Genomic DNA, 25,709 nt, shown 5'->3' with positions numbered 1-25,709 from the left:
AGACCTGGACGTCTACAGTCCCTGTAACGTTCCCTCTGCCCACCTTCGGCTCGTTTGCCGTGTTGGAGTTCCGAGTAGAGCGCTTGCTTTGGGAGTCTCGTGTCTGGGGCATGCGGACGATGTGGCCTGCCCAGCAGATAGCTCTTGGTCGGCCGGCGCGGACACAATGGGCCAAAATGGCCTCCTTCCCTGCTGTAAGTTTCTGTGAGTCGGTGATATATCGGTGTCTCTGAGACTGGATGTGGAAAAGGTGGGATACAGACTGGGAGTGGGAAGTGAAAGTACTGTGGGCAGATTGTAAAGTGCGGAGTGAGCGGTTCCTGTTAATGGTGTCGGCCTGTCGCTGATTGACGGTCAATTCAGTAACAGAACCCAAAATTGAGTAGGCCCTAGTGAGATTTGAACTCACGACCCCTGGCTTACAAGACCAGTGCTCTAACCCCTGAGCTATGGAGCCACCTGCGCTGGGACAGACAGAGGAAGGAGCAGGAAAGAGAGGGGAAGGGAAAAGAGAGCGTGGAAGGAGTGAGAGAGAGAGGAAAGGGAACAAGAGGGAGGGAAAGGAGAGAGAGAGAGGGGAAGGGGAGAGGGAGTGTGGAAGGGGAGAGCGAGACGAGAAGGACTGAGAAAGGGAAGGGTGGAGAGAAGGGGGGGATGTGAGCGAGTGTAAGGGGAGAGAAAGAGAGGGGAAGGGGAGAGAAGGGAATGGGAGCGAGATGGGAAGGCGAGCGAGGGAGTAGGCAGGGGAGAGAGGGGGAGAAGCGGAGAATCTGAATAGAAGGCGAAAGAAAAGAGAGAGGAGGGGAGAGAGAGGAGTGGAGAGGTAAAGGGAAAGGGGGAAGGAGAGCGAAGGAGAAGAGAGTGGGTCAGGGAAAGAGGAGGAGGGGAGAGAGGGGGAGGGGAGAGATGGGGAAGATATAGGAGGAAGGAGAGAGAGGGGAAGGAATGGGGAGAGAATGAAAGTAGAGAGGGAAGGGGAGAGAGGGGAAGGGGAGAGAGAGAGCAAGGGGAAGGGTAACCTGGGAGGGGAAGGGGAGAGAGAGAGAGTGAAAAGGGAGAGGAGAGAGGGGGGAAGGAGTGAGAGAGGGAAGGAGAGAGACGAGGAAGGGGAGAATCTGAAAAGAAAGGGAGAAGAGAGAGAGAAGTGGTAGAGGAGAGAAGGGGAGGGGACACGGTGAGAGGGGGGAATGAGTGAGAGACGGGGAAAGCGAGATAGCAGGAAAGGGAGAGAGAGGGGAAGGAATGGGGAGAGAATAAAAGTAGAGGGGGAAGGGGAGAGAAGGGAAGGGGAGAGAGAGAGCAAGGGGAGAGTTCCATCTCCTCCCTCTCTTTCCCCTTCCCCTCACTCTCTCTCCCCTTCCATGCTCCCTCTCCCCTTCCCCCTTCTCTCTCTCTCCTTCCCCTCCCTCTCTTTCCCTTTCCTCTCTCTCTCTCTCCTTCCCCTCTCTCTCACTCCTTCCACTCTCTCTTTTCCCTTCCCCTCTCTTTCCTGCTCCTTCCCCTGTCTTTCCCAAAGCAGGTGGCTCCATAGCTCAGGGGATAGAGTAGTGGTCTCGTAAATCAAGGATTAGTGGGTTCAAATCTCACTGGGGCCTACTCAAAATTATCTCAGTATTTAAATTTATTTTCAATTAACAAGGGCTTTCATTCTAAATATTAAACAGCTCCCAGACTGACCCTGGAACAACAGGCTCCTTCTTGTCCACATTAAAAGATTAACATATTTAAAAAGTACTTGGATGAACACTTGAAGTGCCGTAACCTACAGGGCTACGGACCGAGAGCTGGAAAGTGGGATTAGGCTGGGGAGCTCTTGGTCAGCCAGCACGGATACAATGGGCCGAATGGGATTATTTCCTTTCCCGACTCTCTCACTCTCTGTTTCGAACATCATCATCGGCAGTCCCTCGGAATCGAGGAAGACTTGCTTCCACTCTTAACATGATTCCCCCTTTATCCACCCTGTTCATTACATCCTTAAAGAATTCCAACAAATTAGTCAAGCATGACTTCCCCTTCATAAATCCATGCTGACTCTGTCTGACCGAATTATGCTTTTCCCAATGGCCTGCTCCTGAAGGAGTGAGGGAGAGGGAGCGGGGAAGGAGTGTGAGAGAGGGGGAAGGGGAGACTGCGAGGAAGAAAGAGGGAAGAAGTGAGAAAGATTGGAAGGGGCAGGGGGGGAAGAGAGAGAGAGAGAGAGAAAAAGCAGAAGAGAGTGGGCAAGAATGAGTGACAGGTATTTAAATACTAAACTAAGTTAGAGTAGGCCCCAATTAGATTTCAACCTACGACCCCTGGTTGACAAGACCAGTGCTCGAACCCCTGAGCTATGGAGCCACCTGCTTTGTGAAAAACAGGGGAAGGAGCAGAAAAGAGAGGGGAAGGGAAAAGAGCGAGTGGAAGGAGTGAGAGAGAGGAGGAAGGAGAGAGAGAGGAGCAAAGGGAAAGAGAGGGAGGGGAAGGAGAGAGAGAGAGAGGGGGGAAGGGGAGAGGGAGCATGGAAGGGGAGAGAGAGGGAGGGGAAAGAAAGAGAGAGGGAGGGGAAGGGGAAAGAGAGGGAGGGGAAGGAGCGAGAGAGAGGGGAAGGGGAGAGGGAGCGTGGGAGGGGAGAGCGAGACGTGAAGGATTGAGAAAGGGAAGGGTAGAGAGAGGAGGGCAATGGGAGCGAGTGTAAGGGGATAGAAAGAGAGGGGAAGGGGAGAGAGGGGAAGGGGAGCAAGGTGGGAAGGAGAGCGAGGGGGAGGCAGGGGAGAGAGGGGGAAAAGAGGAGAATCTGAATAGAAGGGGAAGGAAAAGAGAGAGGAGGGGAGAGAGGGGAGTGGAGAGGGAAAGGGAAAGGGGAAAGGAGAGCGAGGGGGAAGAGAGTGGGTCAGGGAAAGAGGGGGAGGGGACAGAGGGGGAGGGGAGAGTTAGGGAAAGCAAAGGAGGAAGGAGAGAGAGGGAAGGAATGGGGAGAGAATGAAAGTAGAGAGGGAAGGGGAGAGAGGGGAAGGGGAGAGAGAGAGTACAAGGGGAAGGGTAACGTGGGAGGGGAAGGGGAGAGAGAGAGAGTGAAAAGGGTGAAGAGAGAGGGGGGAAGGAGTGAGAGAGGGAAGGGGAGAGATGAGGAAGGGGAGAATCTGAAAAGAAAGGGAGAAGAGAGAAAGAAGTTGATAGAGGAGAGAGGGGGAGAGGACAGGGTGAATGAGTGAGAGACGGGGAAAGCGAGATAGCGGGAAAGGGAGAGAGGGGTAAAGAGATGTAGAACGTGCCGTGATGGGGAAGGGAGAGAGAGATTTGGAAGGGGAGAGAGAGTGTATGAGAGACGAGAAGAGGAGAGGGGGAAGGGTGTGAGGGGAGCCTGTTTAGAAATTTACAATTCAGCAGAGGAGGACACAGGGTTTAATTAGGAGGGAGATAATAGAGTATGAGAGGAAGCTTGCAGGGAAAACAAAAACTGACTGCAAAAGCTTCTACAGATATGTGAAGAGAAAAAGATTAGTGAAGACAAATGTAGGTCCCGTGCAGTCAGAATTTATAATGGGGAACAAAGAAATGGCAGACCAATTGAACAAATACTTTGGTTCTGTCTTCACTAAGGAAGACACAAATAAACTTCCAGATATACTAGGGGATCGAGGGTCTAGCGAGAAGGAGGAACTGAAGGAAATCCTTATTAGTCACGAAATTGTGTGAGGGAAATTGATGGGATTGAAGGCCGATAAATCCCCGGGGCCTGATAGTCTGCATCCCAGAGTACTTCAGGAAGTGTGTCCTAGATATAGTGGATGCATTGGTGATCATTTTCCAACAGTCTATCGACTCTAGATCAGTTCCTATGGACTGGAGGGTAGCTAATGTAACACAACTTTTTAAAAAAGGAGGGAGAGAGAAAACAGAGAATTATAGACCGGTTAGCCTGACATCGGCAGTGGGGAAAATGTTGGAATCAATTATTAAAGATGTAATAGCAGTGGAAAGCAGTGACAGGATCGGTCCAAGTCAGCATGGATTTATGAAAGGGAAATCATGCTTGACAAATCTTCTAGAATTTTTTGAGGTTGTAACTAGTAGAGTGCACAAGGGAGAACCAGTGGATGTGGTGTATTTGGACTTTCAAAAGGCTTTTGACAAGGTCCCACACAAGAGATTGGTGTGCAAAATTAAAGCACATGGTATTGGGGGTAATGTACTGACGTGGATAGAGAACTGGTTGGCAGACAGGAAACATGGAGTCGAGATAAACGGGTCCTTTTCAGAATGGCAGGCAGTGACTAGTGGGGTGCCACAAAGTTCAGTGCTGGGACCCCAGCTATGTACTATATACATCAATGATTTAGACGAAGGAATTGAATGTAATATCGGCAAGTTTGCAGTTGACACTAAGCTGGGTGGCAGAGTGAGCTGTGAGGAGGATGCTAAGAGGCTGCAGGGTGACTTGGATAGGTTAGGTGAGTGGGCAAATGTATGGCAGATGCAGTATAATGTGGATACATGTGAGGCTATCTACTTTGGTGGCAAAAACAGTGAGGCAGAATATTATCTGAATGGTGACAGATTAGGAAAAGGGGAGGTGCAGTGAGACCTGGGTGTCATGGTATATCAGTCATTGAAAGTTGGCATGCAGGTACAGCAGGCGGTGAAGAAGGCAAATGGCATGTTGGCCTTCATAGCAAGAGGATTTGGGTATAGGACCAGGGAGGTCTTACTGCAGTTGCACAGGTCCATGGTGAGATCACACCTTGAATACTGTGTATTGTTTTGGTCTCCTAATCTGAGGAAGGACATTCTTGCTATTGAGGGAGTGCAGCGAAGGTTCACCAGACTGATTCCCGGGATGGCAGGATCGAGATATGAAGAAAGGTTGGATCGACTCGGCTTAGAAACACTGGAATTTAGAAGAATGAGAGGGGACTTCATAGAAACATATAAAATTCTGACGGGTTTAGACAGGTTAGATGCAGGAAGAATGTTGCTGATGTTGGGGAAGTCCAGAACCAGGGGTCACAGTCTAAGGATAAGAGGTAAGCCATTTAAGACCGAGATGAGGAGAAACTTCTTCACTCAGAAATTTGTGAACCTGTGGAATTCTCTACCACAGAGAGTTATTGAGGCCAGTTTGTTAGATATATTCAAAAGTAGTTAGATGTGGCCCTTACGGCTAAAGGGATCAAGGGGGTATGGAGAGAAAGCAGGAATGAGGTACTGAAGTTACATGATCAGCCATGATCATATTGAATGGTGGTGCAGGCTCGAAGGGCCGAATGGCCTACTCCTGCACCTAGTTTCTATGTTTCTATGATTCTATGTCCGTTGTACCCCGTAGGGGACCAAACCCGCACTGTGACTCTGGGAGGAGCTCCTCGGCCACAGGGAGAAGACGGTTGAGGAGGACTCTAGCGATGACTTTCCCAGGGGATGATAACAGGGTGGTCTTGGACCTGGCCTGGAGACGACGAAGGTTGAACAGGTTCCCACTGGGTCTGTAGTTTAGTTCCACTCCAGCGGGGAGCTTGTTGACTGTGAGGTGGAGCACGGCAGCGAGGAATATTGAGACCCACGGCAATGTGGGTTTGACTCTTAACTGCCCCTGTGAAACGGTCAAGTGAGACCCTCAGTTGTGTTCAAGAAGGCTGCTCACCACGACCTTCTCCAGGGGCAATTAGGGATAGGCAATAAATGCCGGCCTTGCTGTCGACGGCCATATCCCGCAACGTATCTAAAACAAATATCGGTGGCTCTCAGACTGGATATGAAGAAGACTCGGTTACAGACTGGTCACAGAATGTGAAAGTGCTGTGGGCTGTATTTAAACTGTGAAGTGAGTCGGTTCCTGTTGATGGTGTCGGCCTGTCGCTGATTGACAGCGAGTTCAGGAACAGAAGCCAAAATTGAGCAGGTCCCAGTGAAATTTGAACCCACGACCCCTGGTTTACAAGACCAGTGCTCTCACCCCTGAGCTATGGAGCCACCTGTAACACCAACTCATGTTTGCTTCTTACTATTGTTAACAAGGAGGTGGGGCCCAAATATAAGCATTCTTGGTGATTCATCCCTGAACAATCATTGGAACATGATTGTTTCTCTGTCTCTCGAGAGGGAAGGGGAGAGAGGAGGAAAGGGAGAGAGAGAGGTGAAGGGAGAAGGCGAGAGAGAGAGTGGGGAGGGGAGACAGACAAAGAGGAAAGTGGAGAGTGAGAGAAGTGAGTGAAGGGTAAGGGGAGAGAAGGAGGTGGATGGACAGAGGGAGAAATGGGGAAGGAGAGTGAGCAAGGCACAGGAAGAAAGGGAGAAAGGGGAAGGAGAGTGAGAGAAGAACAATAGAAGGCAGTGAGAGAGATTGAGAGCCTGTAGTTTGAGGGTCAGTCTCAGAGATGTTTAATATTTATGATTAAAGTCCTTGTTAATTGATGGTGAATTTAAATACTGAGCTAATTGTGAGGAGACCCCAGTGAGATTTGAACCCATGATCTCTGGTTTACTAGACCAGTGCTCTAACCCCTGAGCTATGGAGCCAGCTCCTCTGGAGAAGTCAGGGGAAGGAGCAGGAAAGAGAGGGGAAGGGAAATGAGAGAGTGGAAAGAGTGAGAGAGAGGGGGAAGGGGAGAGAGTGGGGAAGGAGTGAGAGAGAGGGGGAAGGGAAAAGAGAGAGAGGGAGGGGAGAGCGGGGAAATGGGAAAGAGAGGAGGGAGAGGAAGAGTGAAAAGGCTGAGGTGGAAGGGGAGAGAGGGAGGAGAGAGTGGGTCGGGAGGGGAGAGAGGGAGAAAAGGAGAGAGGGAGAGGCGAGGGAGGGGGAAGGGGGAGAGGGGAATGAGTGAGAGACGGGGAAAGCGAGATAGCAGGAAAGGGAGAGAGGGGTAAAAAGATGTAGAACGGGTCGTGATGGGGAAGGGAGTGGGGGAAAGGGAGAGTGAAGGGAAGAGAGGGGAAGGGGAGGCAGGCAGAGAGGGAAGTGGAGAGTGAGAAGGAATAGGGGAAGGGGAGAGTGAGAGGGGGTAGTGAGATGGAAAGGAGTGAGCGAGAGATGGGAAAAGGGAGAGAGGGGGAAGAGAGAGTGAAGGGGGACGAGAGAGAGAGGGGGAGGGGAAGGGAGAGAGAGGGGGGAGTGGAGAGAGAGAAGTGGAGAGAAGGGAGGGAGAGAGAGATGGGAGTGGAGAGAGAGGGTGAAGAGGAGAGAGGGATAAGAGTGAGAGAGAGGAGGAGGGAAGGGAGAGAGAGGGGTTGGAATGAGAGAGCGAAGTGGAGAGAGGGGAGGTGAGAGAGAGATGGGGTGGAGAGAGGGGGGGAAGGGGAGAGTGAGAAGGCGTCATGAAAGGGAAAGGAGTGAGAGAGACGGGAAAAGGGAGAGTGAAGGGGAAGGGAGGGAGATAAAATAGCCTAAGGCAACTCAATCACACTCTGGCTCAATCTCTCTCTGTCTCTCTCTCTCTTTCTCTATCTCTCTTTCTCTCTCTCTGTCTCTTTCGCTCACTCTCTCTGTCTCTCTCTCATTCTCACTTTCTCTGTGTCACTCTCTCTCTGTATCTTTTTCACTTTCTCTCTGTCTCATCAGCGGGAAGGGTAGAGAGGGAGAGAGGAGGGGAGAGAGAGGGGAAGAAAGGCAGAGGCAGAGAGTGAGAAGGGTAAAGGGAAAGTGAGAGCGAGAGGGGAATGGGGAGAAGGAGGGAAAGGGAGAGAGAGAGGGGGGAAGGGGAGCGAGAGATGGGAAGGGGAGAGAGAGAGAGGGGAAGGGGAGAGAGAGGGGAAGGGGAGCGAGAGATGGGGAGGGGAGTGAGAGATGGGGGGGGAAGTGAGAGATGGGGGGGGAAGTGAGAGATGGGGAGGGGAGCGAGAGAGAGGGGAAGGGGAGAGAGAGGGGAAGGGGAGCGAGAGATGGGGAGGGGAGTGAGAGATGGGAAGGGGAGCGAGAGATGGGGAGGGGAGCGAGAGATGGGGGGGAGAGAGAGATGGGGAGGGGAGCGAGAGATGGGGAGGGGAGCGAGAGATGGGGAGGGGTGTGAGAGATGGGAAGAGGAGAGAGAAAGTTCGAGTCAGAAGGGAAAAGGGAGAGAGTGAGGGGGAAGGAGAGAGAGAAGGAGAGGGGGATGGAGAGAGATAGAGGGGGAAGGAAAGGGAGAGGAAGGGGAGAGAGAGTGGGAAAGGGGGGAAGGGAGAGAGAAAGGATGAAGGAGAGTGAGCGGAGGGGAGAGAGAGAGAGAAATAAAGGGAAATGATAGAGAGAGGAGGAAGGGAAGAGATAAATCGAGAGACTGTAGTTCCAGGGTCGGTCTCAGAGCTTTTTAATATTTATAATTAAAGCCCTTGTCAATTGATGGTGAATTTAAATACTGAGCTCAGTTTTAGTAGGGCCCAGCTACCTGCTCTGAGCTTTATCTCTCTCTCTCTCTCTCTGTCTCTCTCTCGAGGGGGAAGGGGATAGAGAGGGAAAGGGAGAGAGAGAGAGAGAGGGGTTAAGGGAGAGAGGAAAGGGAGAGATAGAGGGAGAAGGGGAGAGAGAATGGCAGGGTGAGAGAGTGGGGGAAAGGGGAGAGCCTGTGGTGTCTGGGGGAAGGGAAAAGAGGGGAAAGGGAGATAGACAGAGAGGGAAGTGGAGAGTGAGAAGGGGGGAGCGAGAGGGGGGAGTGAGAGAGAAAGGAGTGAGAGAGAGAGACGGGAAAAGGGAAAAGAGAAAGTGAAGGGGTACGAGAGAGAGGGGCAGGAGTGAGAGAGAGAGAGAAAGTGAAAAGGGATTGAGAGAGGGGGAAGGTGACAGAGAGTAAGAGTAAGAAGGGAAGATTGGGGGAGAGGGGAGAGCCTGTTGTGCCAGGGTTGGTTTCATATTTATAATTAAAGCCCTTGCTAATTTAAATACTGAGCTGAGTAGGACCCAATGAGATTTGAACCCACCAGCCCTGGTCTACCAGATCAGTGCTCTAACCCCTGAGCTATGGAACCACCTGCCCTGGGCTGTGGGTCATTCCCCAGTTAGTGCTGTGTGTTTGAAGAATGAGGAGGGGTCAGTGAAACGCTCAGATTGTGTCTCATCCCCCAGACTCCTGCCTCCGTCTCTTCAATATTCACCTCTCAACATCGATATATCGGGTCTTTCATGTAGTAAAACATCCCAAAGCAACTCAGTCACACTCTGCCTCAATCTCTCTGTCTCTCTGTCTTTCTGACTCTCTGTCTCATTCCCTGCCTCTCGCGCTCTCTCCGTGTCTCTCTCACTTATTCTCTGCTTCTGGATAAGGGAGAGAGAAAAGGAGAAGGAAAGAGATAGAGAGGGAGGGGGAAGAGATAGGGGGGGGGGGAGTGAGAGGGGAAGGAGTGACAGAGATAGGGGGAAGGGAAAAGAGGAAAATAAGCTTGTTGTTCCAGGGCGACCAGTTCCAACTGTCACAGGACAGAGAGTGGAGAGCACCAGTTCCAACTGTCACAGGACGGGAGAGTGGAGAGCACCAGTTCCCACTGTCACAGGACAGAGAGTGGAGAGCACCAGTTCCCACTGTTACAGGACAGAGAGTGGAGAGCACCAGTTCCCACTGTCACAGGACAGAGAGTGGAGAGCACCAGTTCCCACTGTCACAGGACAGAGAGTGGAGAGCACCAGTTCCCACTGTCACAGGACAGAGAGTGGAGAGCACCAGTTCCCACTGTCACAGGACAGAGAGTGGAGAGCACCAGCTCCCACTGTCACAGGACAGAGAGTGGAGAGCACCAGTTCCCACTGTCACAGGACAGAGAGTGGAGAGCACCAGTTCCCACTGTCACAGGACAGAGAGTGGAGAGCACCAGTTCCAACTGTCACAGGACGGGAGAGTGGAGAACATCAGTTCCCACTGTCACAGGACAGAGAGTGGAGAGCACCAGCTCCCACTGTCACAGGACGGGAGAGTGGAGATCACCAGTTCCCACTGTCACAGGACAGAGAGTGGAGAGCACCAGTTCCCACTGTCACAGGACAGAGAGTGGAGAGCACCAGTTGCCACTGTCACAGGACAGAGAGTGGAGAGCACCAGTTCCCACTGTCACAGGACAGAGAGTGGAGAGCACCAGTTCCCACTGTCACAGGACAGAGAGTGGAGAGCACCAGTTCCCACTGTCACAGGACAGAGAGTGGAGAGCACCAGTTCCCACTGTCACAGGACAGAGAGTGGAGAGCACAAGTTCCCACTGTCACAGGACAGAGAGTGGAGAGCACCAGCTCCCACTGTCACAGGACAGAGAGTGGAGAGCACCAGTTCCCACTGTCACAGGACAGAGAGTGGAGAGCACCAGTTCCCACTGTCACAGGACAGAGAGTGGAGAGCACCAGTTCCAACTGTCACAGGACGGGAGAGTGGAGAACACCAGTTCCCACTGTCACAGGACAGAGAGTGGAGAGCACCAGTTCCCACTGTCACAGGACAGAGAGTGGAGAACACCAGTTCCCACTGTCACAGGACAGAGAGTGGAGAACAACAGTTCCCACTGTCACAGGACAGAGAGTGGAGAACACCAGTTCCCACTGTCACAGGACAGAGAGTGGAGAACACCAGTTCCCACTGTCACAGGACAGAGAGTGGAGAGCACCAGTTCCCACTGTCACAGGACAGAGAGTGGAGAACACCAGTTCCCACTGTCACAGGACAGAGAGTGGAGAGCACCAGTTCCCACTGTCACAGGACGGGAGAGTGGAGAGCACCAGTTCCCACTGTCACAGGACAGAGAGTGGAGAGCACCAGTTCCCACTGTCACAGGACGGGAGAGTGGAGAGCACCAGTTCCCACTGTCACAGGACAGAGAGTGGAGAGCACCAGTTCCCACTGTCACAGGACAGAGAGTGGAGAGCACCAGTTCCCACTGTCACAGGACAGAGAGTGGAGAGCACCAGTTCCCACTGTCACAGGACAGAGAGTGGAGAGCACCAGTTCCCACTGTCACAGGACAGAGAGTGGAGAGCACCAGTTCCCACTCTCACAGGACAGAGAGTGGAGAGCACCAGTTCCCACTGTCACAGGACAGAGAGTGGAGAGCACCAGCTCCCACTGTCACAGGACAGAGAGTGGAGAGCACCAGTTCCCACTGTCACAGGACAGAGAGTGGAGAGCACCAGTTCCCACTGTCACAGGACAGAGAGTGGAGAGCACCAGTTCCAACTGTCACAGGACGGGAGAGTGGAGAACACCAGTTCCCACTGTCACAGAACAGAGAGTGGAGAGCACCAGCTCCCACTGTCACAGGACGGGAGAGTGGAGATCACCAGTTCCCACTGTCACAGGACAGAGAGTGGAGAGCACCAGTTCCCACTGTCACAGGACAGAGAGTGGAGAGCACCAGTTCCCACTGTCACAGGACAGAGAGTGGAGAGCAACAGTTCCCACTGTCACAGGACAGAGAGTGGAGAGCACCAGTTCCCACTGTCACAGGACAGAGAGTGGGGAGCACCAGTTCCCACTGTCACAGGATGGAGAGTGGAGAACACCAGTTCCCACTGTCACAGGACAGAGAGTGGAGAACACCAGTTCCCACTGTCACAGGACAGAGAGTGGAGAGCACCAGTTCCCACTGTCACAGGACAGAGAGTGGAGAACACCAGTTCCCACTGTCACAGGACAGAGAGTGGAGAACAACAGTTCCCACTGTCACAGGACAGAGAGTGGAGAGCACTAGTTCCCACTGTCACAGGACAGAGAGTGGAGAACACCAGTTCCCACTGTCACAGGACAGAGAGTGGAGAACACCAGTTCCCACTGTCACAGGACAGAGAGTGGACAGCACCAGTTCCCACTGTCACAGGACAGAGAGTGGAGAGCACCAGTTCCCACTGTCACAGGACAGAGAGTGGAGGGCACCAGTTCCTACTGTCACAGGACGGGAGAGTGGAGAGCACCAGTTCCCACTGTCACAGGACAGAGAGTGGAGAGCACCAGTTCCCACTGTCACAGGACGGGAAAGTGGAGAGCACCAGTTCCCACTGTCACAGGACAGAGAGTGGAGAGCACCAGTTCCCACTGTCACAGGACAGAGAGTGGAGAGCACCAGTTCCCACTGTCACAGGACAGAGAGTGGAGAGCACCAGTTCCCACTGTCACAGGACAGAGAGTGGAGAGCACCAGTTCCCACTGTCACAGGACAGAGAGTGGAGAGCACCAGTTCCCACTGTCACAGGACAGAGAGTGGAGAGCACCAGCTCCCACTGTCACAGGACAGAGAGTGGAGAGCACCAGTTCCCACTGTCACAGGACAGAGAGTGGAGAGCACCAGTTCCCACTGTCACAGGACAGAGAGTCGAGAGCACCAGTTCCAACTGTCACAGGACGGGAGAGTGGAGAGCACCAGCTCCCACTGTCACAGGACGGGAGAGTGGAGATCACCAGTTCCCACTGTCACAGGACAGAGAGTGGAGAGCATCAGTTCCCACTGTCACAGGACAGAGAGTGGAGAGCACCAGCTCCCACTGTCACAGGACGGGAGAGTGGAGAACACCAGTTCCCACTGTCACAGTACAGAGAGTGGAGAGCACCAGTTCCCACTGTCACAGGACAGAGAGTGGAGAACACCAGTTCCCACTGTCACAGGATGGGAGAGTGGAGAGCACCAGTTCCCACTGTCACAGGATGGGAGAGTGGAGAGCACCAGTTCCCACCGTCACAGGACAGAGAGTGGAGAACACCAGTTCCCACTGTCACAGGACAGAGAGTGGAGAGCACCAGTTCCCACTGTCACAGGACAGAGAGTGGAGAGCACCAGTTCCCACTGTCACAGGACAGAGAGTGGAGAGCACCAGTTCCCACTGTCACAGGACAGAGAGTGGAGAACACCAGTTCCCACTGTCACAGGACAGAGAGTGGAGAACACCAGTTCCCACTGTCACAGGACAGAGAGTGGAGAGCACCAGTTCCCACTGTCACAGGACAGAGAGTGGAGAACACCAGTTCCCACTGTCACAGGACAGAGAGTGGAGAACACCAGTTCCCACTGTCACAGGACAGAGATTGAAGAGCACCAGTTCCCACTGTCACAGGACAGAGAGTGGAGAGCACCAGCTCCCACTGTCACAGGACGGGAGAGTGGAGATCACCAGTTCCCACTGTCACAGGACAGAGAGTGGAGAGCACCAGTTCCCACTGTCACAGGAGAGAGAGTGGAGAGCACCAGTTCCCACTGTCACAGGACAGAGAGTGGAGAGCACCAGTTCCCACTGTCACAGGACAGAGAGTGGAGAGCACCAGTTCCCACTGTCACAGGACAGAGAGTGGAGAGCACCAGTTCCCACTGTCACAGGATGGAGAGTGGAGAACACCAGTTCCCACTGTCACAGGACAGAGAGTGGAGAACACCAGTTCCCACTGTCACAGGACAGAGAGTGGAGAGCACCAGTTCCCACTGTCACAGGACAGAGAGTGGAGAACACCAGTTCCCACTTTCACAGGACAGAGAGTGGAGAGCACCAGTTCCCACTGTCACAGGACAGAGAGTGGAGAACACCAGTTCCCACTTTCACAGGATGGGAGAGTGGAGAGCACCAGTTCCCACTGTCACAGGATGGGAGAGTGGAGAGCACCAGTTCCCACTGTCACAGGACAGAGAGTGGAGAACACCAGTTCCCACTGTCACAGGACAGAGAGTGGAGAACAACAGTTCCCACTGTCACAGGACAGAGAGTGGAGAGCACCAGTTCCCACTGTCACAGGACAGAGAGTGGAGGACACCAGTTCCCACTGTCACAGGACAGAGAGTGGAGAACACCAGTTCCCACTGTCACAGGACAGAGAGTGGAGAGCACCAGTTCCCACTGTCACAGGACAGAGAGTGGAGAGCACCAGTTCCCACTGTCACAGGACAGAGAGTGGAGAGCACCAGTTCCGACTGTCACAGGACAGAGAGTGGAGAACACCAGTTCCCACTGTCACAGGACAGAGAGTGGAGAGCACCAGTTCCCACTGTCACAGGACAGAGAGTGGAGAGCACCAGTTCCCACTGTCACAGGACGGGAAAGTGGAGAGCACCAGTTCCCACTGTCACAGGACAGAGAGTGGAGAGCACCAGTTCCCACTGTCACAGGACAGAGAGTGGAGAGCACCAGTTCCCACTGTCACAGGACAGAGAGTGGAGAGCACCAGTTCCCACTGTCACAGGACAGAGAGTGGAGAACACCAGTTCCCACTTTCACAGGACAGAGAGTGGAGAGCACCAGTTCCCACTGTCACAGGACAGAGAGTGGAGAACACCAGTTCCCACTTTCACAGGACAGAGAGTGGAGAGCACCAGTTCCCACTGTCACAGGACAGAGAGTGGAGAGCACCAGTTCCCACTGTCACAGGACAGAGAGTGGAGAGCACCAGTTCCAACTGTCACAGGACGGGAGAGTGGAGAACACCAGTTCCCACTGTCACAGGACAGAGAGTGGAGAGCACCAGCTCCCACTGTCACAGGACGGGAGAGTGGAGATCACCAGTTCCCACTGTCACAGGACAGAGAGTGGAGAGCACCAGTTCCCACTGTCACAGGACAGAGAATGGAGAACACCAGTTCCCACTGTCACAGGACAGAGAATGGAGAGCACCAGTTCCCACTGTCACAGGACAGAGAGTGGAGAACACCAGTTCCCACTGTCACAGGATGGGAGAGTGGAGAGCACCAGTTCCCTCTGTCACAGGACAGAGAGTGGAGAGCACCAGTTCCCACTGTCACAGGACAGAGAGTGGAGAGCACCAGTTCCCACTGTCACAGGACAGAGAGTGGAGAGCACCAGTTCCCACTGTCACAGGACAGAGAGTGGAGAGCACCAGTTCCCACTGTCACAGGACGGGAAAGTGGAGAGCACCAGTTCCCTCTGTCACAGGACAGAGAGTGGAGAGCACCAGTTCCCACTGTCACAGGACAGAGAGTGGAGAGCACCAGTTCCCACTGTCACAGGACAGAGAGTGGAGAGCACCAGTTCCCACTGTCACAGGACAGAGAGTGGAGAGCACCAGCTCCCACTGTCACAGGACAGAGAGTGGAGAGCACCAGTTCCCACTGTCACAGGACAGAGAGTGGAGAGCACCAGTTCGCACTGTCACAGGACAGAGAGTGGAGAGCACCAGTTCCAACTGTCACAGGACGGGAGAGTGGAGAACACCAGTTCCCACTGTCACAGGACAGAGAGTGGAGAGCACCAGCTCCCACTGTCACAGGACGGGAGAGTGGAGATCACCAGTTCCCACTGTCACAGGACAGAGAGTGGAGAGCATCAGTTCCCACTGTCACAGGACAGAGAATGGAGAACAACAGTTCCCACTGTCACAGTACAGAGAGTGGAGAGCACCAGTTCCCACTGTCACAGGACAGAGAGTGGAGAACACCAGTTCCCACTGTCACAGGATGGGAGAGTGGAGAGCACCAGTTCCCACTGTCACAGGATGGGAGAGTGGAGAGCACCATTCCCACTGTCACAGGACAGAGAGTGGAGAACACCAGTTCCCACTGTCACAGGACAGAGAGTGGAGAGCACCAGTTCCCACTGTCACAGGACAGAGAGTGGAGAGCACCAGTTCCCACTGTCACAGGACAGAGAGTGGAGAGCACCAGTTCCCACTGTCACAGGACAGAGAGTGGAGAACACCAGTTCCCACTGTCACAGGACAGAGAGTGGAGAACACCAGTTCCCACTGTCACAGGACAGAGAGTGGAGAGCACCAGTTCCCACTGTCACAGGACAGAGAGTGGAGAACACCAGTACCCACTGTCACAGGACAGAGAGTGGAGAACACCAGTTCCCACTGTCACAGGACAGAGAGTGGAGAGCACCAGTTCCCACTGTCACAGGACAGAGAGTGGAGAGCACCAGCTCCCACTGTCACAGGACGGGAGAGTGGAGATCACCAGTTCCCACTGTCACAGGACAGAGAGTGGAGAGCACCAGTTCCCACTGTCACAGGACAGAGAGTGGAGAGCACCAGTTCCCACTGTCACAGGACAGAGAGTGGAGAGCACCAGTTCCCACTGTCACAGGACAGAGAGTGGAGAGCACCAGTTCCCACTGTCACAGGACAGAGAGTGGAGAGCACCAGTTCCCACTGTCACAGGAAGGAGATTGGAGAACACCAGTTCCCACTGTCACAGGACAGAGAGTGGAGAACACCAGTTCCCACTGTCACAGGACAGAGTGTGGAGAGCACCAGTTCCCACTGTCACAGGACAGAGAGTGGAGAACACCAGTTCCCACTTTCACAGGACAGAGAGTGGAGAGCACCAGTTCCCACTGTCACAGGACAGAGAGTGGAGAACACCAGTTCCCACTTTCACAGGATGGGAGAGTGGAGAGCACCAGTTCCCACTGTCACAGGATGGGAGAGTGGAGAGCACCAGTTCCCACTGTCACAGGACAGAGAGTGGAGAACACCAGTTCCCACTGTCACAGGACAGAGAGTGGAGAACACCAGTTCCCACTGTCACAGGACAGAGAGTGGAGAGCACCAGTTCCCACTGTCACAGGACAGAGAGTGGAGAGCACCAGTTCCCACTGTCACAAGACAGAGAGTGGAGAGCACCAGTTCCGACTGTCACAGGACGGGAGAGTGGAGAGCACCAGTTCCCACTGTCACAGGACAGAGAGTGGAGAGCACCAGTTCCCACTGTCACAGGACAGAGAGTGGAGAGCACCAGTTCCCACTGTCACAGGACAGAGAGTGGAGAACACCAGTTCCCACTGTCACAGGACAGAGAGTGGAGAGCACCAGTTCCTACTGTCACAGGACAGAGAGTGGAGAGCACCAGTTCCCACTGTCACAGGACGGGAAAGTGGAGAGCACCAGTTCCCACTGTCACAGGACAGAGAGTGGAGAGCACCAGTTCCCACTGTCACAGGACAGAGAGTGGAGAGCACCAGTTCCCACTGTCACAGGACAGAGAGTGGAGAACAACAGTTCCCACTGTCACAGGACAGAGAGTGGAGAACACCAGTTCCCACTGTCACAGGACAGAGAGTGGAGAACACCAGTTCCCACTGTCACAGGACAGAGAGTGGAGAGCACCAGTTCCCACTGTCACAGGACAGAGAGTGGAGAACACCAGTTCCCACTGTCACAGGAAAGAGAGTGGAGAGCACCAGTTCCAACTGTCACAGGAAAGAGAGTGGAGAGCACCAGTTCCCACTGTCACACGACAGAGAGTGGAGAACACCAGTTCCCACTGTCACAGGACAGAGAGTGGAGAACACCAGTTCCCACTGTCACAGGACAGAGAGTGGAGAGCACCAGTTCCCACTGTCACATGACAGAGAGTGGAGAACACCAGTTCCCACTGTCACAGGACAGAGAGTGGAGAACACCAGTTCCCACTGTCACATGAACATCCGGTCGTGCCCGCAAAGGAAGTGGAGTGTGGGAAATTGCACGCTGCTTCCATTGAGGGGTGGTCAGGCCAATTCTGCGGCGGGAGCTAAAATTCCCAGCCCCAGAAGGTTACCGCCCCCAAGGTGGGGGCCTGTGCGGGGAGGCAGAGGGAAGAGTGAATGGAGACGGGGGTGGGGGATTGAGGGGCCACATTGCAGCGAAGTTCTGGGGGGGGCAAAGTGTGTTGGACGGTCAGACCTGGGGGTTCTGTGCCTCGGTGCAGGGAGTGTTCGGGTTGACTGCGCAGATGGCGATTGGTGGATGTGGTGTGGTTGGCTTCGCGGGGGCTGGGTGCTTGACATCCATGGGGTGTTTGGCATTTGGGAAGAATTCTGACGGGACGGGCCGCACTGGGTGCTGGGGGAGTGTTCCCGCTGTTGGATGGGTCCTGAACCAGGGGGGGAGGGCGGGGGCACGCTATTGGGATGGGGGTGGGCTGTTTGGGAGAGACATCTTCACTCAGGGAGTTGTTGGCCTGTGGGTTTCCCTGCCGCGGAGAGTTATTGATGCCAGTTCATTGGATATGTTCAGGAGGGAGTTGGATGTGGTCCTTGAGGTAGGGGAGGGTCCGGGGGTGATCAGTCAGGTATTTAAACACAAAACTAATTTTGAGGAGGACCCAGCAAGATTTGAACCCATGACCTCTGATTTACTAGACCAGTGCTCGAACCCCTGAGCTATGGAACTACCTGCTCTGGGAAAGTCAGCGGAAGGAGCAGGAAAGAGAAGGGAAGGGTAAAAAGAGAGTGGAAGGAAGTGAGAGAGAGGGGGAAGGGGAAAGAGAGAGGAGGAAGAGGCGAGAGAGGGAGGGGATGGAGTGAGAGAGGGGAAGGAGAGAGAGAGAGGGGGAAGAGGAGACTGGGAAGAAGAGACAGTTGAAGGGGAGAGAGAGAGAGGGGAAGGGGAGCGGTTGATGCGAGTGAGGGAAAGGAGGGCGAGACAGTGAAAGCGGTAAAAAGAGTTGTGATGGGGAAGGGAAGAATCTGCAGGAAAGGGAGAAGAGAGAGGGAGAGGTATTTAAATACTGAGCTAAATTTGAGTAGGCCCCAGTGAGATTTGAACTCACGACCCCTGGTTTATTAGACCAGTGCTCTAACCCCTGAGCTATGGAACCACCTGCTCTGGTAAATTCAGGGGCAGGAGCAGGAAAGAGAGGGACAGGGAAAAGAGAGAGTGGAAGGTGTTCTGTCTTGAATCAAGAGTCAGACGAGATACTGCAAGCCCAAAGTAAGGTGTGACCTTAGTCCTTTATCACAGGTCTCCAGAGTGCCTCACCAGCCTGTGAGGCTTCCTTAAGTACAGGTGCTTCCAAGGGATTGTGGGATCCCTTGGGACTCCAGGAGATAAGCCCTCTGGTGGTCAGACATGATAATTACAGGTTTACATTCATAACAACACTTCCCCCCCGCCCCCTGCCCCAAAGTCAATAGTGTAACTATTAACAATGTGAGTCGATCTGGGGCCTTCCTTGCCCTGGTTGATCGTCTCGGTACAAATGCTGGTGTTGGTGAATCATTTGTTGGGCCTTCGCTGGGCTGCTGTGCAGCTGGCCTTGCTGGGCTGCTGGGGGGTGATGGGTTCTGCTTTGTGGTCAACCGCTGGGTCGGTTGCTACGTCTGTGTGTTGGACGGACGGTAGAGTCTATTGTGGGTTGTTCTGGATAGTCTGTAAATCTCAGTTTGATTTGGTCCAAGTGTTTTCTGCAGGTGAGTCCATTTGCGAGTTTGACCACAAACACCTTGCTCCCTTCTTTGGCCAAAACAGTGCCAGCAATCCACTTGGGACCTTGTCCATAGTTCAACACAAATACAGGATCGTTTACTTCAATTTCACGTGACACATTTGTGCGATCACGTTATGTATTCTGTTGAAGCCGCCTGCTCTCTACCTGTTCGTGTAGATCAGGGTGGACTAACGAGAGCCTTGTCTGAAGTGCCCTTTTCATCAGCAGTTCAGTGGAAGGGAGCCCGGTAAGTGAGTGGGGTCTTGTGCGGTAACTGAGCAGGACTCGGGACAAGCGAGTCTGCAGTGAGCCTTCAGTTACCCTTTTCAAGCTCTGCTTGATTGTGTGAACTGCTCGTTCTGCCTGACCGTTGGACGCTGGCTTAAACGGGGCAGGAGTGACATGTTTGACCCCATTGCGGGTCATGAATTCCTTGAACTCGGCACCGGTAAAGCACGGCCCATTGTCGCTTACAAGGACATCAGGCAGGCCATGCGTGGCAAACACGGCCCGTAGGCTTTCGATGGTGGCAGCGGACGTGCTTGCCGGCATTATCACACATTCGATCCATTTGGAGTACGTATCTACAACCACTAAAAACATTTTTCCCCAAGAATGGGCCTGCATAGTCGACATGAACCCCAGACCACGGTTTGGAGGGCCAAGACCATAAACTTAGGGACGCCTCCCTGGGTGCGTTGCTTAACTGGGAACATGTATTCCATTTGTGCACGCAGGACTCTAAGTCTGCATCGATACCGGGCCACCACCCGTGGGATCTGGCTATCGCTTTCATCATTACAATGCCTGGGTGGGTACTGTGGAGATCACTAATGAAAGTGCCCCTGCCCTATTTTGGCATACCTACCCAAATGCCCCACAGGAGGCAATCTGCCTGTCTAAACATTTCATCTTTGTGTCGCTGGTATGGCTTTATTTCTTCGTTCATCTCTAACGGGACACTAGACCAACTCCCGTGGAGCACACGGCTTTTTACTGAGGACAGTAAGGGGCCCTGGCTCATCCAGGTTCTAATCTGTCGGGCAGTGACAGGTGATTGCTCACTCTCGAATGCTTCCATTACCATAACTAAATCTGCGGGCTGTGCCATCTCCACCCCGGTGGTGGGCAATGGCAGCCTACTGAGAGCATCGGCACAGTTTTCTGTGCCTGGCCTGTGGCGGATGGTGTAGTTGTATGTGGACAACGTGAGCGCCCATCTCTGGATGCGGGCCGATGCGTTCGTATTTATCCCCTAATTTTCAGAAAGGAGGGATATAAGTGGCCTGTGGTCGATTTCCAATTCGAATTTGAGCCCGAACAGATATTGATGCATTTTCTTTACCCCGTAAACACACACTAACGCTTCTCTCTCGATCATACTGCAGGTCCTCTCGGCCTTGGACAGACTTCTGGTTGCATAAGCAACCGGTTGCAATTTCCCAAATTCATTAGCTTGTTACAATACACACCCGACCCCGTACGACGACGCATCACATGCTCGTACCAAACGTTTACATGGATCGTACAACACAAGCAATTTGTTTGAACATGACAGCTTCCTAGCTTTCTCAAAGGCATTTTCTTGGCTTTTACCCCAGACCCATTCATCTCCCTTACGCAGTGGAGGGTGCAGGGGTTCTAACAATGTGCCAAGACCCGGTAAGAAGTTACCAACATAGTTCAGGAGTCCTAGAAACGACCACAGCTCCGTCACGTTCCGTGGTCTCGGTGCCTTCTCGATTGCCCCCGTCTTCGAATCCGTGGGCCTGATGCCGTCCGCCGCGATTCTTCTCCCCGGGAACTCCACTTCAGGCACCGGGAAAACGCACTGCGAGCATTTCAGCCCGAGCCCCACACGATTAAGCCGACTAAGGACCTCCTCCACGTTCTGCAAATGCTCGACGGTGTCCCGACCTGTAACCAAGATGTCGTCCTGGAAGACCACGGTGCACGGGACCGACTTCAGCAAGCTCTCCGTGTTCCTCTGGAATATCGTCGTGGCCGATCGAATCCCAAACGGGCATCTGTCGTAAACGAAAAGACCTTTGTGCGTGTTGAGGCAGGTGAGGCCTTTCGATGATTCCACCAGCTCCTGCGTCATGTAGGCCAAGGTCAAGTCCGGCTTCGTGAATGTTTTCCCCCCCAACCAGCGTGACAAATAGGTCATCAGCCTTTGGTAGCGGGTATTGATCCTGCAGCGAGAAACGATTGATAGTTACTTTGTAATCACCACAGATTCTGACGGTGCCGTCTCCCTTGAGGATTGGAACGATCGGACTGGCCCACTCACTGAATTCGATCGGCGAAATGATGTCCTCTCGTTGCAGCCTGTCCAGCTCAATGTCCACCCTCTCTCTCATCATGTAAGGTACCGCTCTCACCTTGTGATGGATGGGTCGCTCCCCCGGAATTAAATGGATCTGCACTTTTGCTCCTTGGAACTTCCCGACGCCTGGTTCGAACAGCGAGGGGAACTTGCTTAGGACCTGGGCACATGAGGTGTCGTCGACGGATGTATCTTTCCCAGCCAGCTCCTGCCGAACAGCGTGGGGCCATCGCCCGGTACCACCCACAGTGGTAAATCGTGCACCGCTCCATCGTAGGAGATCTTTCCGGTAGCACTGCAGATTACGGGAATCAGTTCCTTTGTGTACGTTCTAAGTTTGGTTCGAATGGGAGTCAGGACTGGCCTTGAAGCCTTGTTGCACCACAACTTATCGAAAGTCTTTTTGCTCATTATGGACTGGCTCGCGCCCGTGTCCAGCTCCATGGACACCGGGAGCCCATTTAATTCAACCTTCAGCATTATCGGGGGACACTTTGTGGTAAATGTGTGCACCCCATATACCTCTGCCTCCTCGGTCTGAGGCGCTGGTTCGTCATGATCCGCAGTGGATCTGTCCTCCTCTGCAACAAGGTGGTTTGCAGGATTAGCAGGGTTTGCAGCTCGCCTGCACATACGTTGGAGGTGTCCCATTGTTCCACAGCCCTTGCAAACGTACCATTTGAAGCGGCATGAATGGAATCGATGATCACCAAGATCACCCCAACCTCTGTCGTCGAGCTACAGTACGCGGACGACGCCTGAATCTGCGCACATTCAGAGGCTGAACTCCAGGATATAGTCAAAGTATTTACTGAGGCGTACGAAAGCACAGGCCTTACACTAAACATCCGTAAGACAAAGGTCCTCCACCAACCTGTCCTCGCCGCATAGCACTGCCCCCCAGTCATCAAGATCCACGGCATGGCCCTGGACAACGTGGACCATTTCCCTCCTCATTCTTCAAATACACAGCACTAACTGGGGAATGACCCACAGCCCAAAGCAGGTGGATCCATAGCTCAGGGGTTAGAGCACTGGTCTAGTAAACCAGGGGTCGTGGGTTCAAATCTCACTGGGGCCTACTCAAAATTAGCTCAGTATTTAAATTCACTGTCAATTAACAAGGGCTTTAATTATAAATATTGAACAGCTCCCAGACTGACCGTGGAACGATGGGCTTGTTCTTGACCACATTTAAAAAGTGCTTAAAGTGCTGTAACCCACAGACCTTGAGCTGGAAAGTGGGATGAGGCTGGATAGCTCTTGGCCGGTCGGCGTGGATACGATGGGCCTTTTCCTTCTCACTCAATCTCTCAACCTGACTTTCTCTTTCTCTCTCACTATTTGTCTCTGACATCATCAGCATCGGTGTGATATATTCACAGGGCACAGCACACACAGCTTCCTAACATGGCGCGCAGCTCTCTCGGAAGTCTCCGGAAACCCGCCGAATTCTGTTTATTATTAACTCTGCATTTGCAATACACAATACGTCCACATCCTCAATGTGGAGCTACAAACATTACAAGCTGACAGACATTGCAATCGGCAGTCCCTCGGAATCGAGGAAGACTTGCTTCCACTCTTAAAATGAGTTCCCCTTTATCCACCCTGTTGGTTACATCCTCCAAGAATTCCAGCAAATTAGTCAAACATGACTTTCCCTTCATAAATCTATGCTGACTCTGCCTGACCGAATTATGCTTTTCCCAATGGCCTGCTCCTGAAGGAGTGAGAGGAGAGAGGGGGGAGGGGAGACTGCGAGGAGGAAAGAGGAGCAGAGAAGAGGGAGGGAGGAAGGGGAAAGAGAAGTTCAGGGGGGAGAGAGAGAGCAAGACAGATATTTAAATACTGAGCTAATTTTGAATAGGTTCTAGTGAGATTTAAACCCACGACCCCTGGTTTACTAGACCAGTGCTCTCACCCCTGAGCTATGGAGCCACCTGCTCTGTGCAAGACAGGGGAAGGAGCAGGAAAGAGAGGGGAAGGGAAAAGAGAGAGTGGTAGGAGGGAGAAAAGGATATCGAACGGGTCGTGATGGGGAAGGGAGAGAGAGAGGGGAGGAGTGAGAGAGAGAGGGGGAGAATCGGTCGGAAAGGGAAAAGAGAGAGAGGTATTTAAATACTGAGCTAATTTTAGGTAGGCCCCAGTGAGATTTGAACCCACGACCCCTGGTTTACTAGACCAGTGCTCTAACCCCTGAGCTATGGAGCCACCTACACTGGGCCGTGGGTCATTCCCCAGTTAGTGCTGTGTGTTTGAAGAATGAGGAGGGGTCAATGAAACGCTCAGATTGTGTCTCATCCCCCACACACTTGCCTCCGTCTCTTCTAATATTCGCCTCTCAACATCGATATATCGGGTCTTTCACGTAGTAAAACATCCCAAGGCAACTCAGTCACACTCTGGCTCAATCTCTCTGTCTCACTTTCTCTCTCTCTCTTTCTCTCTCAATCTCTCTGTCTCTCCATCTCCCTGTCTCTCTCATTCTCTGTTTGTTTCTTTGTCTCTCACTCTCTCTCTCTCTCTGTGTCTCTCTCACCTGTAAGGGTACACCTATTTTTCTTGGAACAAGGCACAGGAAGAGACCACGGTAAAACTGTTTTAAAGTAAAAACGTTTAGACTACCTGGGAGGGGGAAGGCAAGTGGTGACACATCACCCATTAAAAGCAATGGCTGAGGTCAAGGACTGAACTTGGTTGTACATACAGACAAAGAGATTGATACTGTCTATCCGGGGAGTCCCAGAGTTGATTGGCCACAGGGGGTAACACCCAGAGACTACAGGTCTGCAAGAAAACAGGACTATAAAGGACCCAAGGAAAGGCACATTTTTGGATAACAGGGCATTAAGGATAAGGAGTTATCTTTTGCACTGTCGACTCCGTGTGTAAATTAGTAGCCAGTCAAACTCCTCAGCACAGCCAGTTAAACAAATCATTGCATCGATCCAGATGCATTCATCGGACACCAGCCCAGCAGAGAACTTATTCTTACTGTGGATATAAATATCACCATCATCGGCAGTCCCTCGGAATCGAGTAAGACTTGCTTCAACTCTAAAAGTGAGTTCTCAGGTGGTTGAACAGTCTAATACTGGAATTACCGTCCCTGTCACAGGTGGGACAGATAGTTGTTGAGGGAAGGGGAGGATGGGACTGGTTTGCCGCACGCTCCTTCCGCTGCCTGCGCTTGGTCTCTGCACGCTCTCGGCGATGAGACTTGTGGTGCTCAGCACCCTCCCGGATGCACTTCCTCCACTTCGGGCAGACTGGTCTTTGGCCCAGGGACTCCCAGGTGTAGGTGGGGATGTTGCACTTTATCAGGGAGGCTTTGAGGGTGTCCCGGTAACGTTTCCTCTGCCCACCTTTGTCTCGCTTGCCGTGTGGGAGTTCCGATTCGAGCGCTTGCTTTGGGGAGTCTCGTGTCTGGGGACCATGCGGACAATGTGGCCCTGCCCAGCGGAGCTGGTCAAGCAGGAAGGAGCAGGAAGGTACACAAGCAGGAGGTAGAAAGATGAAGCAAAAGGACAAACAGAGAGACAGAAGGAGACGAAAGGAAGAGGTGCTGCAGAGAACGGATAGAAGGAGAACCGACCGGTCACGGAACCAACAACCACAAACCTACAATAACTACAGCCAGGAATGGCGATTGTATGTCTTCAGTCGATTTCTCTCAGCAGTCTCGTCCTGTAGTTTTTAGTTGTTTTTTTGTTGTGTAATAAAACGGACCCTGGGTTAAGCCTAAAATGTTGTTCCATGTGTTGTCCTCTCCCCACTAGAAGTTCCGAGGTCTAACAATCAGTGAACAACACACACCCCGACACACTCTCTCTCTGTCTCTCAAGGGGGAAGGGTAGAGAGAGAGAGGAGGGAGGGGAGAGAGAGGAAGAATGGCAGAGGGTGAAAAGGGTAAAGGGAAAGTGAGAACGAGAGAGGACGGGGAGAGGGAGGGGGAATGGGAGAGAAAGAAAGAAGGGGCAAAGGGAGAGAGAAAGAGGAGGAAAGGGAGAAAGGATGGGAAGGAAAGACAGAGGAAGTGGAGAGTGGGAAGGGTGAGAAAGACAGTGCAAGGGATGAAACGGGACTGGGAGAGAGAAAGGGGAAGGAGAGTGAATGGAACGAGAGAGAAATATAAAGGGCAGTGATGGGGAAGGCAGAGAGAGAGGAATCGAGAGCCTGCAGTTCCAGGGTCTGTCTTGGAGCTGTTTAATATTTATAATTAAAGTCCTTGTTAATTGGCAGTGTATTTAAATACTGAGTAGGCCCCAGTGAGATTTGAACCCACGACCCCTGGTTTACTAGACCAGTGCTCTAACCCCTGAGCTATGGAACC

General features: G+C 52.9%; 7 non-coding genes across 7 annotated transcripts; 1 reads left to right on the top strand and 6 right to left on the bottom strand.

Annotated features, from left to right (window-relative positions):
* Positions 1–384: 384 nt before the first annotated feature.
* On the bottom strand, positions 385–457 carry trnat-ugu (transfer RNA threonine (anticodon UGU)). Its single transcript has one exon. It is a non-coding gene; the product is annotated as a tRNA-Thr (tRNA).
* Positions 458–5,879: 5,422 nt separating this feature from the next.
* On the bottom strand, positions 5,880–5,952 carry trnat-ugu (transfer RNA threonine (anticodon UGU)). Its single transcript has one exon. It is a non-coding gene; the product is annotated as a tRNA-Thr (tRNA).
* A 473-nt stretch (positions 5,953–6,425) lies between these two features.
* On the bottom strand, positions 6,426–6,498 carry trnat-agu (transfer RNA threonine (anticodon AGU)). The gene has a single exon. It is a non-coding gene; the product is annotated as a tRNA-Thr (tRNA).
* An 11,864-nt stretch (positions 6,499–18,362) lies between these two features.
* trnai-aau (transfer RNA isoleucine (anticodon AAU)) lies at positions 18,363–18,435 on the bottom strand. Its single transcript has one exon. It is a non-coding gene; the product is annotated as a tRNA-Ile (tRNA).
* Positions 18,436–22,381: 3,946 nt separating this feature from the next.
* trnat-agu (transfer RNA threonine (anticodon AGU)) lies at positions 22,382–22,454 on the top strand. Its single transcript has one exon. It is a non-coding gene; the product is annotated as a tRNA-Thr (tRNA).
* Positions 22,455–23,514: 1,060 nt separating this feature from the next.
* Positions 23,515–23,587, bottom strand: trnat-agu (transfer RNA threonine (anticodon AGU)). Its single transcript has one exon. It is a non-coding gene; the product is annotated as a tRNA-Thr (tRNA).
* A 2,049-nt stretch (positions 23,588–25,636) lies between these two features.
* On the bottom strand, positions 25,637–25,709 carry trnat-agu (transfer RNA threonine (anticodon AGU)). Its single transcript has one exon. It is a non-coding gene; the product is annotated as a tRNA-Thr (tRNA).

Source organism: Pristiophorus japonicus, unplaced genomic scaffold, assembly GCF_044704955.1.
Source record: "Pristiophorus japonicus isolate sPriJap1 unplaced genomic scaffold, sPriJap1.hap1 HAP1_SCAFFOLD_962, whole genome shotgun sequence".
In the NCBI taxonomy this organism is placed as follows: Eukaryota; Metazoa; Chordata; class Chondrichthyes; family Pristiophoridae; genus Pristiophorus; species Pristiophorus japonicus.
Note: the sequence above shows the minus strand (reverse complement) of the source record. Positions and strands in the feature narration are given on the sequence as shown.